The sequence below is a fragment of the Carcharodon carcharias genome, chromosome 3 (assembly GCF_017639515.1).
Source record: "Carcharodon carcharias isolate sCarCar2 chromosome 3, sCarCar2.pri, whole genome shotgun sequence".
Lineage (NCBI taxonomy): Eukaryota > Metazoa > Chordata > Chondrichthyes > Lamniformes > Lamnidae > Carcharodon > Carcharodon carcharias.
Window position 1 is genome coordinate 91,178,251 of NC_054469.1, and position 25,097 is coordinate 91,203,347.

Below are 25,097 nucleotides of genomic sequence, written 5' to 3' on the forward strand. Positions count from 1 at the left end.
AGATGGCTGATAACTGGAAGATTTGCGGCTGACAGCTGTGGCCTCTGGAGGCTGACTGTTTGGAAGGACATTGAAGAGGCAAGTGGAAACAAAAAGCTCAGCTGGCCAAAGGGAGGGCCCAGAGAAAACAGAGGTCAGTGAATCTTGTACCTTATCAGCCCACTGTCTTCCTCTGCAATGAATGCAGCAAAGACTGTCATGCCAGAGTGGGGCACCTGACCACCACACGCAAACCATCTTGCGAGATGGAAGGCTGGTAATGAGGAAAGGTAAACTCTGCTCTAACTGACAGTTAGAGCAAACTTTTGCTCTAACTGACCTTTCCCACCTCCCTACTCCAGCAATCTGATCTATTTTCTCTCCTCTGATTCCCTTCACCATATAGCGCAAGGACACAGCATGCCACCTCATCCTCATTCCAAACAGAAACTTGCATCTTCATTACTCCCTTCACAGCACCCACCAAGACCATTATATTCTCATTTGCTAAAACCTTCACCTTAAGAAACTTCTTTCGAGATTTTTTTCCTCATTTCCCACTCTTGGCACTTTCTTTGCTATTCAAAACCTCCCCATCCTGCTTCCACCTTGCTTCTCCTGCCTCTCAGCATCTGTAATGGTCAGCAGAAGACTTGCACATCGGCACCCTGCTGGAGATACTCACTAATTCCCACCCTCTATTTCCGTAGGACAAGACAAATAATGCACAAGTCCAGATTAAAGAGAGAAACCAGGGAAGACCAGCTAACCTGCTGGTGCTGTTGAGGCTGGAACAGCAAGCTCTGGAATTTAATGGCACAGCCAGTACTGAGAATTTTTACTGTTTTGAGGCTGAGAGCTTATCTGACCAAGGTCTCCGATAATGACAAATAACACTTCATTAAACACAGGAAAACACGCAATGAACAAGTTTGACTACAGTGTTTTGCACTGTGATTCATATCTTTTGCAACCATACAGCCTCAAAGGGTCTTCACTACGGTCCCATTTCTTTTTCCTCTAGATCCTTCTAACCAGTTGGAAGCCAGTAAGAAGAAACTTTTTGAGGAGGACAATCCTCCATCATAGCCAAGTACCAGCAGACAGATTGACACCTGGCCCTGGTGGAGGCTTGGTGTTAGAAAGTGAGTTAGGCAGTTCTGCAAATGTAATGCACCCAACACAAGTGAGCAAGATCATGTACCGCTGAGAAAACATTACTGCTGGAGGATCAGGTCTTCTTCCACCTCTGTTGAGACGGGCAGGGATTCAGGGGCCCAGCAGTGAAAAGAAGAGCACCTGTGTTGCACAAGTAGTTGTGTCATGCATTGGAAGGCATATCAAGCTTTTTCAACTGAAAATATGCAGGAGTCCACGCTGCTAATTGCCTGTAGTTTCCTGCTTTCTGCCTCCCTCCTGTATATCTCTGCCACTCTGCAACTAACAACATCCAGAGTATCAGGAGGTCAGCTGGGCCTCGCTGCCATGACAGCAACAGGACTGCCATAATCTGCAACCAGGTTCTTAGAGGCTGAAGCATCAGCAGTAAGTGGCTACAAGCATCACAAGGGTCCCAACATGAGCTGCAGCAGTCTTCTACCAAATGTGCTGAGACCACTGGAGCAGCACCTCATCAGAATAGTAGAGTTAATAAATCTTTTATGAATATCATTGGGTGACAACAGAAGGCGCAACAAAATTGTGTTTACAATTAAAGCCAACACATTTATCAACTTTGAGACTTTGATTTATAGTTTCTTTTTATTGCAGCTTCTTAGCTGCATTATCAGAAAGTCATTGACATTGAGGTTTCATTATTTTTTAATGCAGAATTAAGGATCAAGGAAATGATGAAAGGTTAGGCCAGGTCTGTTAATAAACAGGGACTTTTTGTGACTTTTCAGCCAGTGGATTAAACAGGTCACTGAAAACATTGCTCTATCAACTACTCCTTGGCCTGTTTAGTTGAAATGTGATGATCCATCTTCCTTATGGTTCTCCCTTGTTTTCTTCCAATTTTTCCTCATCTGATGAGGCCTCTTCTTGTTGTTGTGCCTCCTCCAATACCAATCCACTTTGCATTGCCAGGTTTGTGCAAAATGCAGCAAACTACAATGATGCTTTCACTCACCTTTCCTGGTCCTTGTTGTAGGGAGGTCCCAGAGCGATCAAGGCACTTGAATCAATATGACAACGGTATGTTCTATAATGTTCCTGATGATTCCATGGCTCTTATTGTACCTGAAATGTGCAGGTATGGCAGGGCTGCAGAGGGACATCATGAGTCATCCCTGTAGAGGGTTCCTCTTACCCCTAGTAGCCATCCTTGAAAATTTTTGGATGGATGGAATAAACAGGGATGGATGTCTGTGACAAATGGAAGGCAGACTCCAACAAACTGGCGCAAACTTTCATTACCCTCATGCAATGATAATAATCCAGTTGAAAATAGATGGCATGGAAGCCCTTCCTATTCACATAAGCTGCTGGCTCATCTGGTGCTCTGATTGCAATCTGAGTGCCAACTATTTTGTCCTTGAGGGAGACTCATGCAAATTCCAGAGCTATCCCTTTCTCACTGTTGGCATCCATTGGGAAGGTGGTGTACTGGTTTGCTCCAGAAGAAGGGTCTTGATGCCTGCTTGATTCGGCAGTGCCCTGTTAATTGGGAAAGGCAAGGAAAGTTTCCTCTAACAGCCTTGAAGGAGAAGGAGAAAAGTTAAAATTAAGGATGATGATGATTGGAAAATCATGGCCATTTGTTTCAACTGGCAGCTGGTCTGATTGGATGTAGCTCCAGAGATCAATGACAACTTGTTTTGTTTAGTACAGCCTCCTGGTGCAATGCTCTTCAGTGATATCCAGGGAATTGACTCTGGTCCTGTATTCCCTGTGGGATGAGAAGGACCCACTGCTTAGCTGCAGTGTTGCTATAGGCCTACCCGCTGCTCAACTTGGATGTTACGGCTGCTGCTGTTGCTTCTCTTCGTTCAACTGTCCCACACCCAAAGGAAAGAATCAAATATAAAAGCCATGTTTAACAGTGAGTGCTTAATGAGGGCAAGTAAGGGTGAAGAATCAGAAAGATTGCAAACTCCAATACTTTGGAAATCTGCTAATCACAATTTGTCAATTAAATTGGTGGCTGACAGCTTCCGAATTGTGTTGAGCGGTAAGTTGTTTTTGCAATATTTTAATTGCTTACCTGCCCAGTTCTCTCTGAGTGTTTTGGGTTAAAAATGGGACCTTTAATTTTGAATTATTGAAAGGAAATATGCAAAGTGGGAACACTGAAAACATTAGCATAGGAATGAACAGCAGCTCATAGTAATAACATAGGCAACATGCTAGAAATGATGAACCCTCTGGTCTTGCAGCTGAGGGCTCAAATGAGAGGTCAGGTGAATAGTAATTCCCTTAACTATCTGCTGCCAAATGTCAGGATGAGCCAGTGCAGCACACAATCATTCAGCCTACACACAGATTTTCAGCATTCATGAACACACTGAATCAACATGAGGGGCAACTTTTAACAGAAAGCGCCTTTGGCAGCAAAAAAGCACTGATTTCAATCAGCAAATATTGAAATGCTAAAGCCTCAGGAAATTCTGACTCTCTATATCATGCATTGAGGGTTGGTGTATGTGAAAGGTTGTGGGCAGTGCTACTGCAATTTGGTAGACCATAGCTGCAACAGATAACACATAAATCGAGCCTTCACAGACAATCTAAATATCTTACGGCATTCTTGTTCAGCAACATCTATGTGGCTAACCTTGCTGCACTGCAGGGGTTGCAGGGTCTGCATTGACGATACATGAGTTTATGACACTTTCCTGAGGAAATCCTGCAGGGAGGGCAGGGGGCTGTGTGGATTGGCTCCAAAAACAACAACCAAACCATCTTCCTTTGTGTCAGGTATGATATCACTCTTGTGGCTCAGATTTTTGCAAAAGAGTTTTTTTTTAATTCAATAATTGTTTACATTGATGACTAATTCTCTGAATGCAGCATGGTGGATTTACTCTGACCTGCTCCTACACCACCATTGTCAGTGGAAGCATGACAAAACATGACTTAACTTCATAAACACTGTATTTACACGATTAAGGTGGTGGAGCTGAAGCAGCTTTCAAGATGTTCATGGTTCGACTCCCGTAATTTTAAAGCAGAGCAGAGACACTGCAAGCCAATTGTTTTGCTTTCTTCTGTGTTCACCAAAATTAGCAAATATAGGAACATTAGACCCTACATATATGGAAAATTATTGCATTAAATTGAATACGTTTATTACACTAGCATTGTCATAACGGCACAATTGCATCAACAGGTCATAAAAGCTATATCAGGAAGATTACCAAGGCCCCTGAACCCCAGGAAAGGGGTCTTCATTGTCATCTCTCTATCCAGAGAGAAGCAAGAACTGCAAGTGGGTGGCTTTGCCAGGTTGGTGGGATTCTTAATGGTGTAGGGAGCCGTTGACTGCAAGCATATGGCTCTGAAGGTACCACATCTCAATGTGAGAGATACCACAACTGAATGGAGTACCACTCCCTCAATCTCCAGTTGGTGTGAGACAATACACAGAGTATCAGCTCAATGAATGCTTGCCATCCTGGCAGCCGTAACCATGCTTTTATCCTGTGCCAGTCAACTGTTCCTGCCATCTTTGAGCTATCATGGTGAACCAGAGGGTGACTGCTTGGTGACAAGGGCTACCTGCTTCTTAAATGGTTAATAACAACCATCTGATACCTGACCAGATGAGGACAGCATGTATGCAATGAGAGCCTTGTTGCTACCAGGAATGTTGCAGTGCAAACTATCAGCATTCTCAAACAACAGTTTGAGAGGAGCCCTACAATACTCACAGATCTCCAAATTCATGCTGGTCTGCCGCATGCCACACAATATGGTCCTTGTGAGCACACAACCCTTGGCACCAGGTCTTTGATGAGGACCATGGGAGGAGGAGGACGAAAGGAAGAAGCATCTAGGATCGCATTATTCCAGATGGGCTGTATATGAATGGCTAATCAGAGCCTGATTCCACCAAAATCAATCCCACATCATCACTGTTCCACAATCCCACCTTTCCATCCCTCTCTTACATCCTGTTACAGCTTCCTCTTGGCTACAATCTTGGTTAAAAGATGCCACCAAAAAATTTTGCAACAACTTTATCCAACAATACTTCCAATAATACATACAAAACTGAACCTTCCACCCTTGTGCATTCCCAAAGTACCTGTCTGGAGGATGCCTTTGTCTTTCCTAGTGCTCCAACACATTCTGTCCGGTGGCTGCAGGTAGAATGCATAGACTCAACTATTCCAGTTGACTCCTGGCCAGCCTCCCACATTCTACTCATCCACACCAGAGCACCTCTATACCAGTAATTAGAAGTTACAACCTGATTTTATTTATATAAAATAATGGATTTGGTTATGGGATTATAATGCCAATTACCTATCCACACTTTATGTCATATTTCATAATGCGTTTAAAGTTAGCCTTTGCAAGCAATTAGGATGGACATTGGTTCCCAGAAGATTATCATACCTGTCATTTACATTCCAGACATTACAACAACACCAAATAGTCATTTATCAACTGTGCAGCATAGGACAAAATAAAAACACACACTTTCTCAGGCTGTTCTGTCAAATATGAATAAAGTGCTACCCCATTCACTCTCTCCACAGCAAAGATTAATAACATGTTAGCAATTTGTGTGAACATCCGTGTTGCTGCTTCCTGACTGCAGCGTTTTTTTCTCCCAACCTGCACTTTCAAGATTATTTAGAAGGACCAGGTGACCTCTTGTTCACCTCAGCAGTTATACCTGTTGACTATTGCAGAGTTTATAGAGTTTATAAGTATGTGCCCAGCTGAATATGAAATTTATTCCAGTCCATGAGTGTGAGGAACTGCATAACTCACGTGTGCACAATGACGATACATTTCCATGTTTTTGCATAGCCTGAATGGCCATGTGACAGCAGTCACCTTTTCCGATGGGGCAGCACAGGAAAGGGCTGATGGACATGCACAATGAAATATTTGGTGCTTGGGCAGGCCTGTTGTCACTATCGAGCATGGAGGTGTCCATCTCCTACTTACTATAGGGCTTCACACAGAGCTTGGAGCTCATTCCAGTGTGAACATTGCCAACTCCATGATAGTGCTTCTGGACTCAGCTGTGCATTCTGATCTTTGAGCTTCCATTACAAACAGGCAGAAACCCCCCAACCTCCGAATGCTGCAGTGGAAGCTCAGACTGAGGTAACGAGATCCATGCTTATTGACATGTTTGCCCTGTTTGGTGCCATGAAGGCTCACCCTGCTGCCAACATGTTTGCAGATACCAGTGCTCAAAGGGGCCTGGAGACTCTTACAGTAGACCTGCAGTTTGTTCTCTAGCAAATTACTCAGATTGTTGAAGTACTATCCAGGGAGTGTGGTAGTGGCTTTGTGGTGCATGAACCTGGTAATCCTTTTCAGGATGACCCCATTTGTGGTCCCACTGCCACTCTACCAGTGGCCCAGATGATGCCTCCCAAGATGGGCTGGTGCAGTCCGAAGCCAGGCCTTCAAGGTTCAGAGCTGCTTAAGGGTATCCTGTGAGGCTATTTCCAGTCTCCTCCATGAAAACCAACAGTCTTCCAGCAGCCATGCTGCAACCACTGGGATAGCGCTGCGTAGAAGAACTAGACCAGACAAAGGCACCTACAAGATAGGTACTAAGGGAATGCCCAAGGGTGATTAATTCAGTTGTGTATGTATTATTCAAAGTCCTGTTGGATAAAGCTGTTATGGAATTTTTTGTGGTGTCTTTTATTTCTGGCTTTTGGCCAAGAGGATGCTTTGATGGTCTATAGCAGAGGGCTGTCAATGTGGAGAATTCTGGAGCAAAGGTGGTGTGTGACTGTTTTCACAGAAACTGGAGACACGATCTGACATCACTATAGAGTTCCCCTCGAGCAATCCAATCAGCAGAATTGTTTGAGAATACTGATCTTTTGCTCTATGGCGTTCTTGGTAGTAGCATGATTCACATTGTATAAGCACTGTCCACATATGGTTGTGTGACGGAGGGGTGTCATGACACACGTGTCTAGCAGTTAGCCCTTGTTGTCAAGCTGCTACCCTCTGGTTTGATGTGGCGGCTCGTAATGGCAGGAGCGGCTGATTGGCACAAGATAAAAGCATGGTGGCAGCTGCCAGAATAGCATGCATTCACCAGCACAACAACAACGTATATTTATATAGCACCTTTAATGTAAAAAATATCCTAAGGAGATACACAGGAGCTCTATAAAGCAAAATTTGGATATTGCGCCACAAAATAAATCCATGGGACAGATGACCAAAAACTTGGTCAAAGAGGTACGTTTTAACAGGTATCTTAAAGGAGGAAAGAGAGTTAGTGAAGCAGAGAGATTTAGGAAGGGCTTTCAGAACTTACAGCCTTGATAACTGAAGGCACAACCATCAATTGTGGAGCATTTAAAATCAGGGATGCTCAGGAGGCCAGAATTAGAGGAACACAGGTATCTCGGAGGGTTGTGGGGCTGCAGAAGATTACAGACAAAGTGATGGGCAAGGCCATGAAAGGACTTGAAAATAAGGATGAGGTGGTTTCTTAACTGGGATCCAATGTAGACCAGTGGGCACAAGGGTGATAGGTGAGCGGAACTGGGTCTAAGCAGGGGCATGGGCAGCAGAGTTTAGGATAACCTCGAGTTTCTGGAAGGTAGAATGTGGGAGGCCAGCCAGGAGTGCATCAGAATAGTTGAGTCTATAGGTAAAAAAGGCACAAATGAGGGTTTCAGCAGAAGATGAGCTGAGCCAGGAGGAAATGTTCTCTGTGCACGGTCAAGCACCAACTGCATGTTAAGGGACTGGAACCCTTTGCAGTTTAGTACATCTTCTCGTTAAGATGTGGATCTGCAGAGCTACTTGCTTCAGCCAATGGCTCCATGCACCATCGAGAATCCTACTATCCTGGAAAAGTGATATACCCATTCTTCCTGCTTCCCTCTGCTTAGGGAAGATGATGAAGCCTCCTCTCCTTGCTGACCTGCTTGATGCAGCACAGCATGGTGAATTGTGAGATGTTAGCCATTTCACCAGCTCCAGTCTGGAAGGATCCTGAGGCGTAGGAGTTGAGAGTCACATGATCTTGATGGCTGCAGGTCCCTTTGGAGGGGGTGGAACAGTTCAGTGACCACCTCCTTGGTGAATTGTAGCCACCTCAGACATTGCTTCTGGCTAAGGTGGAGTTGGAGAAATGCTCTCTGAAAATCTTAGTTGGGTCTGGCCTTCTGTTGAGAGATTATCTCCTCCCTCTCCCTCCCCACACAACTGTCCCTTTCTGTTGTCTGTGCCCCATCTCTTACAGTGCTGCAGCCCAAGAGGGATTACAACTTCTGTCCCCATGGGTGAAAGTAGGCATTCTGCTCAAGGGCTTTCAAGAACCACTTACTTCCGTGTAAAGAACCAGCACCACTCCCTTCTGACTCAAAGGACTTGTGGTAACTCTTCCAATACCAGTACTCAGCATACAGTACAGTACTCCCACCAACTCTGTAATAGCTAAAGAAAGTTAAAAGACCCTGAGCTGAAAGTTCATGCTGGTACCTTTAAACAGCATTATTGGGATGGGTCTCTTATACAGCTGAACACATGTCAAGCAGAGAGTATTTAAGAGATGATGCTAATGGGACCTGCTAATGGCATCAAATCAGTGTTAAACACAGACCGATGTCACAATCTTCCCATTCTGCATGCTTCCGGTGAACGCGTGGAGCGCTTAATTCACCCTTCTTAAGATGACAATTGGCACCAGAAGTTAATGGAGGCAGACCTGTGCCATTTATATTTTGATCCCTAAGCTCCTCAACCAGCAGCACTACTGAGTTAATTTTGTGGCCTCTTGATCACAGAGGCTTTTAAAAAAGTCCTGTTATTGTCTTCTCATTCTCACAGCCTGATTTTAGTGATTCATGCAGCAGCTACATTGATAGTGAGAGAAAACAATAATAAAACATCTTAGTTATGACTTTAGTTTTCACATAAATAACTGCAGTTCTCTTTGATGTATATTGAGCCTTTAAGGTTATTATTTCCAAAAGCATTTACTTCATGCTGTGGTTTGTTAGTTATTGATTGACCTCATTGCTCAGCTGCTGGCCCAATCATTGTGAATTTTACCTCGTTACAGGTACACGTAAACTCGTAACATAAAGAAAAATATACAGTACATTGGGTTGCATTTTATGGGGGTTGGAAATGCTCACTCATCCCCTACAGAAGGAAAGTTGTCCAGAAGCTGACATGCTCTGAGGAAGACTGCCCACAGCCCATAACTTGCTGCCGGTGGGCTAAACTGGTGAACAGTGAGACTTCTGCCCCTCAGTGGGTTGGAGTCCCGCCCTCCGGAGTTGCCAGCTAATCAAATTGGCCAGCAGCTCCAGTAGTCCTGGCAGTGCCAAAATTCAGTTGTGGCTAATGCCAAGAGTGCAAGAAGAAGGACGAAAAAGATTATGGCTGCCCCTGGAAAGTAAGTCCCACGGATTTATTGCAGAAAGGGAGTCTCAGAGCCCAGAGCAGTTGGAGCTGTGGAGGGAGCAGGAGATTTATTTCGTAGGGCAGGCGGCGCGGAAGTGGGGGTTGGCATTTTGGGGGGCTGTTCCTGATGCACACCCCGAAAGAGGTGCCCCCTCCTTTCCCCCCTACCTTTCTCATGTAGGCCTTAGAAAATGACCTATCCACGCTCATCTGTGCTGCCTATGCCAACCATATTACGGCATGGGCAGCATATTATCAGAGTCAGTAAGCTTGCTAACCATCCTAATTTACCTTTAATAACACTTGAAGTGCCATAACATACGAGGCTACGGGCCAAGTGCTGGAAAATGGTATTAGAATAGATAGGGGCTTGATGACCAATGTGGACACAATAGGCCGAAGGGCCTCTTTCAGTGCTGTAAAACTCTATGACTCTATGGGCAGAAATTTTCACTTGGCGAGTGGGCGCTTGAGCCTGAAATGACTTGTGTTGATGGCGCTTGAGCCTGCCGGCATCAACGCAGCGCTTGATGATAGTTCGGTCAGAGAGCACGCTGCTGAAGTCGGCATTGCACCTGCCGACAATTAAGAGGCCTATTAAGGCCATTAAATGATCAATTAACCTAAGTTTTTCACTGCCTGTCCAACCTAACAGTTGATGGGCAGGCGAAAAGGCTAAACGGCCTTCGCATTTTTTTTAGAAAACTCATCCGCAGGCGGGATGAGGTTTCCAAAAGCAAATAAAAATAAAATATAAGTTTAAAATTTGAATTAATAACATGTCCCTGCTCATGTGACAGAACCACATGCGGGGACATTCTTTATTACATTTTTATTTTCTTTACTTTCTTTTATCAACTATGCTTCATTTCCCTGAGGCAGCTCCATGCCTCAGGGAGATTATGTAGTGCTCACCCGCATGCAAAGAGTGCACTCTGACAGTTGGGGATTCCCCCCCCCACACACACACACACAGGAAGCACATGGCGCTTCCTGTTGTGCGGCCCGCTGGGCGGCCCTTAATTGGCCCACCCGCTCAAAATGGCAGCAGGGCCTGTTTCAGCAGCGGTGATCGGCTGCCCGCCCGCCCATCAAGGGCAAAATTCTGCCCCATGTTATTCAATACAATTTAATGGTGAGCCTGACAGCACTCTGCCCGCTCGGCCTCCTCCCCCTGCCCCGCACAGGCAACGCCTAGCTCTGCCGCTTGCATTTCACACGGGGCGGGCCTTAATTGGCGGTCTGGTCGCAGTCAGCGGTTGGCTTCCGGACTGCCTCTGCTCACCTGCGCCAAGGACAAAATTCTGCCTTCCAACTCTATGAATTTTAAACAAGTTAAATTGGACATTTTTAAAACCTCCAACCACAACAATTAATATATCACTTTGTTAAAAGGGTACTTAGACTTGAATTGACAAGTTTATTGTGACAGTTTTAGTTTGTTTGTACCCTACAAATGCAGGAATTTCACGGGCAGTATTTTTCCGTCAGCGAGCTGGGAGCAGGGTCCGACGTAATCCCGCCCCATTTAAATATTCAGCAAGGTGGTATTTATTAACATGTCCCATCTTGTGTGAAGATGCGAGCGGAGGCCAAGCAGGCCAAGTGTTGTCACATGAGGGGGACATGTTAATCATTTTTTTATTTTTCTATTTTTCAACTTTCAAGAACTGTCAGCGATCTCCCTGAGGCAGCACTCAGTCTCAGGGAGATGTGCGCTCTTTCGCATGCGTGAAAGAGTGCACTCTGACAGTTGGGGAGTCCCTCCCCCCTGCACAGGAAGCACATAGCACTTCCCATTGGGCGGCCCGCACACTTAAAATGGGGGCAGGGCCTGTTTCAGCGGCGGTGATCGGCTGCCCGCCCGCCCATCAAGGGCAAAATTCTGCCACATGTTATTCAATACAATTCAATGGTGAGCCAGGCAGTGAGATAGACTACCTCCTGTGAAATTTCTATACCCTTTGCACATAAATAATGGTTGCAGAGAAACTGCGTTTAAAAGAGGTGTGAACTGGAATACTGTAGAGCCAATATTCTGACCCACTTTTTCTGCCAGTAGAGGTCTTGCTCAGAGTGTGGGACCACATAATTAATCCTATTGTTTTAATGTTAGAATTACATCCACTTTATGAGAATTTTTGGACAAGAATCAGGAGCAATATAACAGTTGTAATTAATGTATTTATTTCGAATGATAACGGGATGAACTTAAGTGAGTGTTTTCCTCTTAATAAAAGAGCCCTGGAAACCCTGTTTTAAAAGCAGAAACTGCCATTTTTCCTACTATTTCCATGGCTTTACCATTGGATGATTGGGAGAGCTCCCAGAATTTCCTCTTTTATGGGATGTGCACTGGCAAGGAATTTGTTGCTCCTCCCTAATTGCCCTTAAATGGAGTAGCTTCCTAAACCATTTCAGAGGGCAGTTGCTTTAGGTCTGGAATCACATGTAGGCCAGACCAGGGAAGGATCACGGATTTCCTTCCCTAAAAGATATTGCTGAGCCCAGATGGATTTTTACAACAATCAATGATAGTTGTCATGGGGAGGATCTTTCCATCATGTTGCGGGCTGGGTCAGTCGGGAAGCCAATCGCCACCTGCGATCAGGGCTGGACCGCGATTTCACACTGGCGGGCCAATTAAGGCCCGCCCAGCATGAAACACGCGCGGCAGCACTCAGCGCTGCCTGTGATTGGGGGAGGATGGTGAGAGCGCAGGTTTGCGCGTGTGTGCGGGTACGCACTAGAAAAGTCCCCTGAGGCACAGAGCTGCCTCAGGGGGAGGAAGAGTTCAGGATATTAAAAATAAAGATTTATAAAATGTTAGAAAACATGTCCCCTCATGTGACTGTGTCGCATGAGTAGGGAGATGTTATTAATTAAATGTTAAAATTTTAATTTTATTTTCATTTGCTGTTGGATCCCGCCCATGGATGAGGTTTTCTAAAATTTGCAAAGGCCACTTAGCCTTTTCACCTGCCTGCCAACCGTAAGAGACTAGCTTTATATTCCAGATTTATTAATCGAATTTAAATTCCAGTAGCTACAATGGTCAGATTTGAACCCATCATCCCAGAGTATTAGCCTGGGTCTCTGAATTACTAGTCCAGTGACATGGCCACTATATCACTGATGTCCCCCATTGCTGAGATAAATGAGCAGGGGTGATGTTCTGATGTACGTAAGCTTGTCTCAGCTGGGTGAGTGGGTGTGCTACACTTCACCTCAAAGCTCCTAGGCTAAGAAGGGGAAAAGGGAGTCTTATCCAGTGATCATTGATGGAAGGTGTGCATGCATGGATTAGGCAATGCTGCTCCATAGGATTAAATGGCCTTTTGACAGCACTTACCAGGTTCACCCTTGAATAGCCACTTAGGCAAGGCACTGGGTTGCCATTGATGTTTATGAAGCTGCTTTCAGAACAGGAAAGGAAATATTGGAAGAGCAAGTCAAAATCCTAAACAATATAGCATAATCACTAGCAACGTAGAAGAGTGATTAATTTAAAATAAAGTAAGGGACTTCTCAATTCATGTATAATATTTATCACATCATTAATATTTATTCTGCAAGAACACCAACCAACAACACAGAGGCTGCAATTAGACTGAAGTTTACTATCCCTTAATACTTTGTAATGAAAATAAATACCATTTTTAAAAAAATTACTTTCAGGTGACTAAATTGTAACATTGGATTTAAAAATGTATATGTCATAGTTTTCAAGATAATGAGATATCCAATAGTTTAGGTGATGATGTGTCATGGCTTCTATTGAGAGTCATGCTATGGTACACTATTCACCTGATGGTGCAGACAGCAGAATAAATCTAGAATGGATTACGCAGTCATTACTTTGTGGTGTAATGTGAAGGAAACATTCGGATACTTGAAAGTTACAGTCAAAAATCTGACTGAGTTGCAATGAAAAATTGAAAGTTTTATTGTCTACCTGTTAGTAATGTGAAGGTGGCCAGAATTTAATGTTGGGCATGTGGGCGATATGGTGCACAATGATGTTGGGCGTGCGTCCCAACGTCACATCGCACCCTTGCGATATTTTGCTAGGTGGACGCACGATGAATACAGAGGCACACCCGCCTTTAATTAATAGGCCAGTTAAGGCCCTTGAGACACCAATTGTCTCGGAGTTTATGTAGCCCATGTGATTTTCAGGGCGTTACATGGCTGCAACGGGCAGGTGGGTAGACTTCATTTTCAAAAACCTCATCCATCGGCGGGATACAAGGGGTGAGTGGGCTCGCTCATGCGAGTTGTTTGTGTTTTAGCCAATAAGTTGCTGCTGCTTGCTTGTGTGAACAGGACATCTTCATTTCACTTCAGATCTGCTTTGACAGAAATAAGAGGCTTCAGTTCAGGACCCCGGAGGAATCATACCGCCTGGGTCTTTCCAGGTATCAGACAGCCTTCCCTAACCCTGGGAATGGGGATTGTCATCACCTCTGAAGGCACCTTCCCTGAGGAGGAAGAGAGGACCAGAAGGGGGAGGAGGCCAGGTGTTCCAGGGGAGGGACCTGTGGGAGGAGAGGCACAGGCACAACAGGAAGTCCAAGGCAGAAGGGACTGCAGACGATGCCACTATCCTGCTGCTAGGGCTTACAGGCGGCGATGCAGCTACCTCAATATGCCTGAGGTGCAGTGCCAAAGGAGACTCCGCCTCTCAAGGGAGGCAGTGAGCTCCATTTGTCAGATGATCGGGCCTGAGAACTGCTCCGATTTTGTGGGTGGACACCTCATGCCAGTGGTGCTGAAGGTCACAGGTGCCCTCAACTTTTATGCCTCTGGCTCTTTCCAGGGGTCGGTGGGTGATCTTTGCGGTGTCTCCCAATCAGCTGACCACACTTGTTTCAAGCTAATGACAGACGCTCTGTGCAGGCATGTATTACCTTTCGTTCACTACCACACAGACGAGGCCAGCCAGGCACAGCGAGCCATAGGCTTCGCAGAGATTGCTGGCTTCCCCTGTGTCCAGGGTGCAATACACTGCACACATGTGGCCATCAAGGTGCCAGCAGGTGAGCCCGGTGCCTTCGTCAGCAGGAAGGGCTTCCACTCCATGAACGTGCAGATAGTGTGTGATCACTTGATGCAGATTCTGCAAGCCTGTACAAGGTACCCAGGCAGCTCCCGCGACACCTACATCCTCAGACACTCCCAGGTGCTGAGACCCTTCAGTGCTCCAGCCCGGCTGGATGGATGGCTGCTGGGTGACAAGGCACCCTCAAAAGGTGGGTCATGACGCCTCTCCGCCATCCAAGAACAGGAGCCACGCCTCCACAAGAGCTGTGGTAGAGAGAACTATAGGTCTTCTCAAGATGCACTTCCGATGCCTGGACCATTCAGGGGGCACACTGCAGTAGTCCCCCAGATCGTGTGTCGCTGATAGTGGTTGCATGCTGCACTCTCCACCATCTGGCGCTGGAAAGGGGGGACGCAGTGGAGGAAGAAGATGTTGTTACTGCTGCTCCGGCAGCAGACGATGAGTCCAGTAGTGAGTCCGAGGATGAGCATGGTCAGTAGGATGCAGAGGGGATAGGTGCTGACCTGAGCAACCTCCTGGGAGGCAGGGACACTTGGGATGCTTTGATCCAACTGTTCTTCAGCTAGCTTTCCAAATAAGAACCACCACCACATGCCAGGGCTGCAGGCTCCATATTCGACACCCGACAGCAACATTTGTTTGGTGAACAACATGCACTATGTGCCATTTCAATAAAGCTCAATAACAAACAAGTCATCATAACATCATGGGTTACCCTGCACCTGCAGAACCAATGAAGCACCCAGAGGCTTGTTACAGAAACACATTTAATGATGTGGTGCCTGGCGTACATAATACAAATGATATTGATAGGTGTTATCCATCACACCAAATAACATTTAACTTTTAAGTAGGGGAAAAATATCACCCGTGATAAGCCCATGTTGTGTTTAAGATGCTTTAAGTTTTTGCTTGCGGGTACTATGTCTAAGTGCTCTCCCCTCGCTGGCACTGGCATTGGGGTTATAGCATTATGGAAAATCTTCTCCTGAAAGGAGAGAGGAGCATTGATTCATCCATCCTGTACCTGCATTGCCATTGCAGCCTGGCCAACCCCACCTGAGGAAAAGATCGCAGGGCTCAGCAGATTCGTGACCCTGGAGCCGCAAGGCACTCAGTCCAAGCAGCCAGGGCTCACCCCCTGGGCCAGATGCTGCCTCATTGACATTTGCCTCTCACACTCTAAGACCTCTGATGTCAAATGGGTGGACGGGAGGGGGCTGGTGGTGGGCAGCTCCTAACTGCTGTGCTAAGTGACCCAGGGCAACATGGTGCTCACCCTTCCCGATCCCCGATAGGAGACCATTGAACCACTTACGGCACTGCACCCATGTGCGCCTAACCACATCATGGGAGCTCACCCTCGATGCCACCTCCTGCCAGGCATGTTTGGTGAGGTGGCCGGGGGGGGGAGGGGTCTCCTCCTCCTGTCCCTGGGGTCAAGGATCTCTCTCTGTGTTGCCACCTCCTCCAGGAGGGCAGCGTGACACTCATCTGAAAAACACGGGGCCAACTGCCCTGCCGATCTGCCCTCCCGCTTGCCATGTTCACCAGTAACAGACTCCATGATGAGGTGCATGTGCTTCACTGGCAGCCTTGGCATGGCTGCTGCGGCTGGTTTTGAAATGAGCTCCCTCCCCCACCTGCCCCTTCTCGCTGTTGCTGCTGTCGAGTCTTACACTGGGTGGGCCTTAGTTGGCCCGTCTGCGTGGTATTGCAGTGCGGAGCCGATCGTGGGCAGCGGTCTGCTTCCCGACCGTCCCCGCTCGCTTCTGCCAAGCTCGCACGCCGAACGTAAAATTCTGGCCATAATGTGTAATATAGTAGGAAAGTTTTTGAAGACAGAAATGCACCAAAAGCAAAGTTGAGAGGCTGCATAATCAAATGAGGTTGAATAGATGTGAAGGTGCTTTTTGTTGAACCAGCAGTAGAGAACTAGGGAATATGATAAAATCTAAATGCACATTCCATTTGCAGAGGATAAACTTAAAGCTTAGATTTGTCATGATTAGAGAATTATTTAGGACACTGAATATTGACTTAGTTGAGGCACTTAAAATGGACCCATTTCTAAGTTTACAGTGAACAGTGTCTCAAGCCAAGTCAAAGAGGAAGTGAAAGTAGTCTGAAGGAAGACTGTACCTTAACCAGACTGTACGCTTGTTCGATTGAATTGACCGTATTGCTTCTACTGTGTTTTGTAACATAGTGCTCATGTGCTGGCGTACAATTTTTCTTTTTTCCTTGCAATGAAACAACAAATAACAACCTACCTAAAAATATGTTCAAATTTATATTTTAGTGTCACAACTCATTAGGGATAGTGTGCTGTAATATCAAGCCCCACTGCTCCCTGAGCCACAACAAATGTGAAAAGTTTGACCAAACCACCAGAGTGCCCCAATTCTACCTAACTGTTTAATTTAGGCTAACAGAATACTTTAACTAGTGGCAAAAGAAAGAAATATGAACTGCTAACTTCTAAAACTCTACCTCTTCTTAAACTCCTATACACAAACACACACACACACAAAACACACAAAACATAGATTTTAAGGGTAAGATAAAACAATTCAATAATACCAATCCGGAATACAGGATTAGATGGATTGATTTTGATTGATGCCTTCCAAATTCCTTGTAGCTTGTTGTTGGTGACACGAGGTGGTCTCCCGACACTTTCAGTCTGTGGTTCACTGGTTGAAAAACTTGCTTTTCAATGCCTCTACTGGTGATTTTTCCCCTTTCCCTCTTGACAGGGGTTTTCAGTTAAAGCAGGTTACAGAGATGTGAGGGATAGTCAGCTAGCTATTATGGCAGAAATATTGGAATCTTACAAACACAGGAGAGAGGTTTTATGTCTTCTCTCATTTGCAGGCTAGGAGCTGCTCTGCCTGCACTGTTACCATATAAAACACTATCACCTGGTCAACAGCCAATTAAAATGCTGTTGTCAGGCAGTTCCCCTTAGTCCAGAGCTCCTTTCTGGCACCATCCTGTTCTCTTATGGCACCCTATGTTCCAGGATAGAAACATTGTTCCTCATTCTGTTCTAGCAAATTTGTCTTTCAACTGCAGCTATGGTAGTTTTTAAAGCCGCTATCCAATTTTAAAACCACTGTTCAACAAAAATAAAAATTACATTCTTTACAATAGGATATGTTATTTTAAGACTGCAAGAGGATCTATTTCATAAAAATTATCTTAGTTGTGAGGAAAAGTGGTAAGCTTCAACTTTTTCTTCCTGATATTAATGAATCTTCACTATGTACTCAATATACCGTATTATACTAATTTCAAATGGTTTTAGGAAATGTTAATGATAGATGTGGTAGATGTTAATAAATTACTTAAAAATGTCGTAGACCTGGAGAAGGTCTTTTGGTTGAAAGACTTTGTTGCAGATTGAAAATTGGATGATAAACCTTCAGTTCCGGATCCTGGTTGACTAATATGATGTGGAAATTGAATTGGGCTAATTAGATTGTATGGATTGGCGCCCTGCCTATTCTGAGGCACAAAGAATGGTTTCCTGCTCATTGCAGTCTGTATAATGCCTGCAGCAGCCATATTTTGCTCTGGCCCTGGTGGTTGGTCTGACCTGACAATTTGTATTCCTGCAGCAGTTGTTGAAATTGCTTGTTAGGCATCAAGTGTACTTTGGTAGTCATGTGTAAGTACTGGACACTACAGATTAGGGAGCCTGTCTATATCAGTTAATTGTTGCAATCCATGCTTATCAAGAATCAAACTCTCTGTAGATGATATTAATGTTTAAATATGCCAAATTTGCCCACAATAATTTTCCTAACTTTTAATTTCCTATTGAAATACTTAATCCAGAAACTAATCGGACATCAAGCTTAATGTTATTTAAACCACTTCTTAAAACACAATGAATTGTAATCAACAGTGGGATAGCTCCTTTTTGCCTGGTGATACTTTGGCAACTCTACTATAATCACGGGAATAGCTATACTCTTCCTTGGAAACAGTATTGACATCTTAACGGAGAGCACTGTTCAAAGCTGGGCAGACACATGCTTGGCTTAATTCTTAAAAAGTGATCTGCTTAAGGACTCCTAGACCATGAATTATCTTGTACCCATAACTTGGCTATAATAGCCATTTTAGTTCCATAATATATGGGAGTAGAACGGAAGAATGTGGATTCAGGTCAATCTCTGGTCTTTCTAGCAGCTCCTTACTCCTCCTCCTCCAGATCCAGGGAGCATTCGTTTAAGCAGTTTGTGTGTCCTAAGAAGAGTCCTCAGAAGCAGCGATTCTCTGCATCCACTTCCAGTTGTCTCATGGAACAGCGGTAAGTCCTTTTCTGTTGTCCCACTCAATCAGTTAGCAACGTTGATCCTATTCCCAGTGAACCATTTTGTTCAAGCCCAATTCCCAGTGTTAGTGACCCATTGACAGTATCCTTACCTGATGCTTTATTCTCAATACTGGGAAATAATCTATACTGAGTGTTTAAGAGATCTATTTGTCTTGGTTTGCATAAGGAAGGTCCTGCAAATCCTATCTACTGTTCAGTCTCTCTGACCTCACGCAGTCTCAGGTTGCTTTTCACTTTCTCCTGCCATAGATTGCCAGTGGACAACTTTAACATAAAATCTATAGTGTCCCAGTCTCCTGGATTCTGGAGTGTATTTCTGCATCAGATTTATCAAGAGTTCAGGGGAGCTACTATTTGATCAGAAGAATTTTTGTCAAAAAGTTCTACAAAAACCTCTTCAGCTACAAACTTATATACCCAACAATGGGGTGTTTCTTATTTTTCTGGATATAGCTATTCCAGTGAGAAAGCCATGATGTTTTCACTCTCTATTTGCCCAAGCAAACTACCTGCTGTGTTATGTTGGCCTGTTCATCTCTCCTGATTCATATGTTTACCAATTCTCTGTTTGCAGCAGATTTATTGAAGGCTGTGTATAACTATTTCAAAGGATTTTAAGGCATTAGAAGGTTGATACAGACATACTGCCTTCACTCTTAGTTTGATGTCCTCACATTTTTTCATTGCATTCTCTCTTTCTTGCTTGCTCTTTGCACTCAGTTTTCCACCATTCAGGATTTACTCCTGTTTTTTCTTTGAATTGCCAATTTTGAGAGCTTAGCTTCAAAGCTGGGGTCCATTACCATGCTTCTTACTGTCAACATGTATCCAGGTGAGCAGCACAAGCCTTGATAAACCAATTGAAACTTGAACTGGTGTGGCAATCTTTTATAGGAATTGGAATTCATTCCTATATAATTCATATTAGCTGTCCTTAAAGTAATCCCTTTACTTCTGTTTGAAGCTGAGAATCCATTGCGTTCTGGATACATGGCATCCGCCTTTATACACAGACATGCTAAAGAAACATAATAAGACCTAGGCCTTGATGAAGGCAATAAAGCAAATTTTTGAATGCAATGTTTTATTAGAATACTGGGGGAAAAAGTGAGACAACTGAGTAACTAGTCTTTCACAGCTTGCATGCAGTAAATTGGCATTTTCTAATGAGAAGATTACAGCTGATTAGGCATGCTGTTTACTGTACATCTGAAGATAGTACCACTGGAAGCTAATGCAATGTGTTCTAGATAGGAAACGATTATGAAGACAACCAGCATTAAGATGTTGACAGTGTGACACAAATGAAAGATAGTCAATGGAGCTGGCAGAAAGGACAACATGTAGTTAGGACTTGTGACATATATAGCCAACCCAGTCATGATGATTGCTCACTAGATTTTTAAAGTAATAACATGACACTCATAATTCCTGACCATTCAAGAGAATTTATTTGATTCCTCTGAGACTCTACATGCATAAACTGTAGCCTCTTCTCACCACATCAAAACATTCTCCAATGCATATAGAAGCAATTTTATGTTCATCATTGACCTGGTTTCTTGCCTCTCTACTGTATGATCTTTCAGAGCTACATGCACTTTTGCAGGGAAAGGAATTATGATATCTGTAGAGGTGGTTAGATCATTTTCAATTTCTATTTCAAACCTTGGCAGGCTACCTTGAAAAATTAATTGTGGTTCAATAAAGATTTCCTTGCAGAGAAATCCTTCTGTGCAGCTGTTCTGCTTTGGTCACAAGTTCCTTTACTCTCTTGTTAGGGAATGCGTTCCGATAATTGAACATAGTGAAGGAAATATCTTGACTTTGAGACTCAACAGGTACGAATTTTCAGCAGAACTGATCACTGATCACATAATGTGCATGAGGAACCTTCTATTTCAGTCCAGACCATTTTGAAACATCTCTTAACCTGACAGCCAGGAAAGGACTTGCTAACATTACTTCTGTCTATTTGCATTACAGCAATTTAGCAATTTGATTTCCTTTATTGACGGCTGCACCCTCAATCTTATCGTTCTGATCTATTTTGTGCAGAAAAATAGATTTCCAGTGTTGGGTCCACTGCCCTTTCCTTAGTGAGAGAACATTGCCATCAATACCCCTATAAATAATGAAATTGTCACAAAGAATGTAATCTTTTTCAGCTTATGTCTCTTTTTAAATAATATTTTTAATATTACTGAGCCCCATAGCATGTCAACTAATTAGAAAAGTTGAACTGAGGTCACTTATATTCACATCAAGCATCCTGCTGCACCTGCCACTCCAGTTGAAGCACCCTAAACTGTTGGTTGTAATGACTGTATCTCTTTTACTTCACCTTTTGCACAGCATCAGGTTTAGTAACTTTGGGCAGGATTTTGCCATGCCCCCTATGGCGGGCTTAATAGCGGACCGGAAGGGGATAATGCTGTGAGAGGTCCAAGGTCGACTTCACACTGGCATGAAATGATGGTGGGATCTTCCGGCACTGTCTGTCATGGCGGGTGGGCATTCCCACCAGAGGCCAGCGTCAATCGGATTGCATTACCTTAGTGGGGATGCAGATGAAGGCCCGGTCATAATGAACCCCCCACGCCTCATCACCCGTGACGGCAGCGGGAAATTGTGTGAGTCAAGAACAGACCTGGACCAATGTGGCGTGTAAAAGTCAGGACTTACCTTAAGGAGGCCTGGGGCAGCCTGCGGAGATCCGAGGAAAAGATGAATGCCTCCAGTGACCGGACCCTGGAATGCCACGTGCAGAACTGGGTGAGTGGAGCACCAATCATGTGGATCTTCTCCACAAAGCAGCATCCAGGAGATAGTTGTTCTTGGTGCAGCAACTTCACCCAGGGACCAGACCTTCATCCAGGGACCTTGCCCAGGGATCGGATCCTCAAGCTGCAGGTGGAAGGCAGCAAAAGGTACTGTTGGGCCGTGAGGGTCTGTTGGGGGGGACGGAGGGGCAAAAGAAGGGTGCAGAGAAGGAGAGGAATGAAGAGGTGGGGTGGGGGTTCAGGCCTAGAGGGGAGCGGAGGAGTTTGGGGTTGCAGGGGAAGGGGGAATCAGGAGGGGTATCTCACTGTCAGCTGGAATGGAGCGGGAGGGTAGGAAGATCTTTAATGGGTTACTGGCGGGGGTGAAAGGATGTGCAGGTGTGAAGGGGATAGTTGGGGTGCAGAGGCATGAAAGGGTACGGGGATGCAGAGGTCTGAAGGTGTATGGCGGGTGCAGAGGTGTGAACGTTCACAGGAATTGTCAATGGTGGACTCTTGGAGTGCAAACTGAAGGTCACCATGGTAGGAAGGGGTAGTGAGGGTTATAGGGACAGAGGTAGGATGGGAGGGTGAGGGTGCGATGATGCCACTTGAAGGTGTGCCACGGGTTGTTGGTGGGGACGTGGATGGACATGGATTTGGGGGATGGGCAGGTTGAGAGCTGGCAAGTCAATGGTAAAAACAAAAAAACTGCGGATGCTGGAAATCCAAAACAAAAACAGAATTACCTGGAAAAACTCAGCAGGTCTGGCAGCATCGGCGGAGAAGAAAAGAGTTGACGTTTCGAGTCCTCATGACCCTTCGACAGAACTTGCGTTCGAGTCAATGGTAACATGGGTGGAATTCTCGGGGAGGAAAAGGACGTCGATGTCAATCTGCACATTTCCGAAGGTGACAGGGGAGGGTTGCAGGGTAAGGGTGGGAGATTAAATGTGATTCCAGGAGTGGTCAATGGTTATGGGGGATATGGTTTGGGTGACTGGGGGAGAGGTGTAAAACTGACATCAGGAATCTCTGTACACCCTAATTATTTTAGTGTGTTGACAGTTCAGTTTTTCTGAAAAATGGGTGAAATGGCAAGTTTTTGTGACCGCAATTAATGAACTACTAATGAAATTGTAGCATTTAATATTTTCCAAATATGCCGTTCATGAGAAAACAATTTTGTTAGCAGTAATTTGTAAAAAAAAAACAACTGATCACAAAATGCCACCATTATGATCATTTAGCTGTTCTCAATAAACAAATTTACCAGTTAATTGGTATAATTGTGAGCAAGTCTGTTAAACTATGGAGTTCACAATTGCAGCAGAATACAGCAAAACACCAGCAGAGTAAAATAGGTTTTAGGGATCAGACAATGCAATTGCTAATGACCACTGTAATGCAGTAGAGGAAACAGAACCCAAAATACAGAACCCAAAGATGGCACCTTAGGACACCCCAAAATGCTTTATAGCTAATTAAGCACTTCTGAAGTGTAGTCCCTGTTGTAATGCAAAAAAATGCAGCAACTAATTTGCATACAGTAAAGACCCAAAAACAGCAATGGATAATGAACAGATAATCTGTATTAATTGTTTTGCTTGAGGGATAAGTGTCAGCTGGGACCTTTCATGATCTCAAGATGTTCCAAAGTACCTTACAGCCAATTAAATAGCAGAAAATTGAAGAACCAATTTGCACACAGCAATCCCCACAAACAGCAATGAGATAATGACTAGCTGGTCGGTTTTTATCAGATGTTAGTTGAGGGATAAATGTTGGCTGGAACAACAGGGATTACTCTGCTCTTCTTTGAATTAATGCTGTGGGATCTTTTCCATCCAACTGAGAAAATAGACAGGGCCTCAGTGTAATGTATTGGCAGTAAAATGACACCTCCAACAGTGCACTGAGCCAGCCTGGATTATAAATGCAAAAGACGTGGCGTGAATGGGAATCCATGACCGAGAATTTTGTAGTAGTCACAAAAAGGACCTGACAGGAAATGAAAAAAGAAGCTACAATACCTCAAAGAGAACACAAAGGTAAGATGTAAATATTTCTGTACACTACCGGCTCATGATATGCATGATACAAAGTTATAATTGCAAAGATATATGGGGAAATAAAGAGATATTGACTAAGAAAAAATAAGAGTGTAACATTAAACATGGTAGAAGTAAAAATGATGGGATTATACAGATTTTATTTTACATGTGATGATGAAATTAAGATTGTATTCCAGAATGAATTTCTCTGGCTCATCAGTGTTTCTCAATCCCCCTTACTCAAAGTAGTGTTTACTGACAATTCAGTACCCCAATGGATGAATATGCTTATTTGCTGATGATGTTCCATCTGCTCTTTTCACAGAGTAAAGAGAATCCAGCTGCTTTCCAGCAGAATCTGAAGAGTACTTACAAGCACATCAAGCATACCACCACCTCCACCATTCTGTCCATGCAGCTCTTATGTTTAAAGGCAAACTCCCACATAATTGAAAGGAACAGATGGTGACCCCCTGACAAAAAGAGATCTTGTAATGGTGTATGAACATGCTATTATAGATCTGCACTTAAATCAGGAAATACTGAAAATACATGAGAAAGAATCCATTTCTACTGTGATGCTTCGTTATAACCGAAAATTAGCATGTTTTTTTTTGTAGGGTTGAAAAACATTGTGTGAATGAGAGAAGAAACAGCAGATACTTCAGTCACAGAGATGAAGTTCATTGATAGAATGGCTTGTTACTGAACTCATTAACTTCCTTTCCATGGTCAGGTCGTCTGTTTTCCCTCACCCCTCCCCTTTAATTTGCTTATGCACCTGATGTGTATTTCTAGACTTTTTATTTTCATCTTTCCAGCATTTGATATATTTATTTTGATTCTATTGTGAACCTGCTTTGGAGGGACAGGCTTTGAAGGTATGGGGTCGGTGGATATTATAGGAGAACACCAAACTAATGGCATGATACTATTAAGATAGCCTATGATTTGCATACTGTGTAATAGGAACATATCTATACAATGTGCATTGCAAACCATTTAATAGAAATGCAGTATGGTAAATATGTATTTTTTATGCATAACGTGCTATAAGATCTATTCAAGTCAATTCAGAGCAGTACTGATGGAATAATACATTTTGGATTTGCTCCCCTTGAGATAATAGGCTAGAAATAGATAAGCATTATGCTTTAACTATACATATATTGTACACATGAACTTAGCAGCGGGACAACCCAATATGCTAAATTCCTTCATCCCGTTTTTTAGGCACAACTCAAACTGAGTGTCGATGAGCAGATTGTTGGTGAGCACTTGATTTCCTGACTATGACACCATCCATCACTTTGGTT

General features: G+C 44.1%; 1 protein-coding gene across 1 annotated transcript in view; it reads left to right on the forward strand.

The window, feature by feature from the left end:
- Nucleotides 1–25,097, forward strand: part of LOC121275628 (adenylate cyclase type 1-like) — a 440,566-nt gene that overhangs the window by 171,435 nt on the left and 244,034 nt on the right. The window lies entirely within an intron of this gene.